The sequence below is a fragment of the Bos grunniens genome, chromosome 4 (genome assembly GCF_055505025.1).
Source record: "Bos grunniens cultivar Pamir isolate PY7600 chromosome 4, Bosgru_T2T1.0, whole genome shotgun sequence".
Lineage (NCBI taxonomy): Eukaryota > Metazoa > Chordata > Mammalia > Artiodactyla > Bovidae > Bos > Bos grunniens.
Genome location: NC_141168.1, coordinates 22,104,231 through 22,107,042, shown reverse-complemented (window position 1 = coordinate 22,107,042; position 2,812 = coordinate 22,104,231).

Below are 2,812 nucleotides of genomic sequence, written 5' to 3'. Positions count from 1 at the left end.
TGGGAGTTGGGCTGGAGGACCTGAGAAGCCAAACTCTGGGGAGGAAAAGAAAAGAGGCTCGCCTTGGGGATCCTGAGCCCCACGTCTTCCTTGCAGCACAGCTGGAAAATGCCATCAAGGGTCAGAAAGACTAAGCGTGACCCAGAGCTGGACCCTAGGAGCCATGAACCCCCAGAGACAGCCCCTCGCCAAAGCCTTGCCGGGCTGAGCCCAACATTGACTCAGAAGCCCAACTTATTTCTCCTGGAGGGAGAACCCCCAGGACTCTGCCAGATGCTGCACTGAAACAGCTCATTTGGGAAGGATGTTGTGTTGAGAAACGTGAAATCCTAGACCTTCAACTATGCGGTCTGCATTCAACCTGCGCCACTATTGTTCAGGGCAGGTTTTCAAGCACGTCTTAATCACCCATGCGATTCAAATTCTGTTCCATCTTTCAGCTGGCCTCATTATCTGAACAATACTACTCTTTGCCTGGAACTTTGTTTTGGTCCAACTCTAAACCTGTGAATATATTTCAGGGCCCCAACAGAGCTCCACAAAGCAAAGACCTGCACCATTGTTCTGTAACTGCCACTAACTTGGCCTCTAAAGTGTCACTGCATTTGGGACCAGGGGTTTACCTGAGTCCTGAGGCTGGGCTGCAACCCGCCTGGGGATGGGTGAGAGGAGGGAGGTGGGGCGAGAAGCAGCATCTCTATCCATAGAGACCCTCTGGTGTCTATCAGCTTGGGTCTTATGCTGCAAATACTCTATTTCACCTTCAACATGCAGACCCAGCCGTTCATGATAGGTTTTGATCCCCCTCATCTGATCCCCCTCCTCAACCTCCACACCAGCCAAGTGAGAGTTCTTAGATACAATTGGAAAAGAAAAAAAAAAGTGAAGTTGCTCACTCCTGTCCAACTCTTGCGACCCCATGGACTGTAGCCTGCCAGGCTCCTCCACCCATGGAATTTTCCAGGCTAGAGTACTGGAGTGGGTTGCCATTTCCTTCTCTTGGGGATCTTCCCAGCCCAGGGATCGAACCCAGGTCTCCAACATTGCTGGCAGACTCTTTACCATCCGAGCCACCAGGGAAACCAGATACAAGTCGAGGTAGGTTAGAAAGTGGGAGGGGGACCAGCAGAGGGAATTTTATCTGGTTTGTGCTCCTGGCTGGCTTCTAAATGGTCTTGTTTTGAACGTGTTTTTAAGCAGGGACCTAGAAGGCAGGCATCTGATTTTAAATCTTACTAGCGATGACCCCAAAGCTTTCCCAGAGAGCACTTAAGCCAGCTCTTGCTACCTGGAGAAACAGGGTTTGCGAACTAGTTCTCAGAGGACTTGCCATAACCGTTTATAAAATGATAGTCTGCTCTTGGTGGCTGGGAAGATCCCTTGGAGGGCATGTGCACCCGCTTCAGTATTCTTGCCCAGAAAATTCCATGGACAAAGGAGCCTGGTGGGCTACAGTCCATGGGGTCACAAGAGTTGGACATGGCTGAGCGACACACACACAGTTCTTGGTGATTGGAGGGTGACGCAAGAGATTTGCAGTTCAACTTGGGATAAGGTGGGACCTGCCTACCAAGCAGGGGGAACACAGTGATGGGTAGGTTTCAGTAAGTGAGGGATCCAGGCGCAGGGCTGCCAGCTGGTGAGCTGGTGGGCCCCCCACCTGGATCCACCCCAGCCACTCAGGGGCCGGACTGTTCTCCTGCATCCCTGAGTGAGACCCAGCAACCAACGCTGCCGAACTAAATACTATCCATCTGACACATGGATCATCTGCAAAGCAGCTCTCACCGAATGAAAGTGGCTAGTCATCCAATTAACAGAGCCAGGAGCAAAGCAAAGCAACTTGTCTTTTTAAACTTGAAGTCAACACTTGTCTATCCAATCTCCTTCCTGGCCTTTGTTATTTTGATCAGTTAAGTTAGTGTTAGTCGCTCAGCCGGGTCTCCCTCTTTGTGACCCCCTGGATTGCAGCACTCCAGGCTTCCCTGTCCTTCGCTATCTCCTGCAGTTTGCTCAAATTCATGTCCATTGAGTCAATGATGCCATCCAACCATCTCATCCTCTGTTGTCCCCTTCTCCTCCTGCCTTAAATCTTTCCCAGCATCAGGGTCTTTTCCAATGAGTTGGCTCTCCTGAAAGCTTTCTTTCATTTCTATCACGGGAAGATATAGTGAGAAGGTAGCCATCTACTTGCCATAGAGGGCCCTCATAAGAACTCAACCACGCTGGCACCCTGATTTCTGACTTCAGACCTCTAGAACTGTGAGAAATACATTAAACCACCCAGTCTCTGGTTTTTTGTTATAGTGGCCCCAGCTACCGATTACTGCTGCTTTTCTTCCCTCTGCCCCAGACAAGGAGCTTCCTGAGAGCAGTCTCTCATGAATGGTGCTGTTTAGTAACCACAGGACTTTGGCCTTCACAAGTAGGAGAAAAAACCAAGTAAATCTGTGAAATTACAAACGGGTTTGTGTTCTGGTTCGGTCCTAGAGCTTTGGCTCTCAGCTTGGCTGCACAAGGGTCACCTTGGGGTCCTGCAAACTCCTGATGTCCTGGCTACACCTGCACCAATCAGATAAGTTTCCAGGGATGAGGACCAGCATGCTCGCGTTCAAAGCCCCCCGGGTGTCTGATGTGCAGTCAGATGTCCAGCCCCCTAAAGCCAAGTGGATGTGGTACTGAGGTCCTAAGTGCTAAGATGCCAAGTCTTTCCTCCTGTTGTGGAGCTGAGCTGTATGGTATCTGGGGAGGAAGGTCGAGGGGCACAGAAGGCAGTGTACTGTTTCAACAAACAGATACAAAACAGACAACA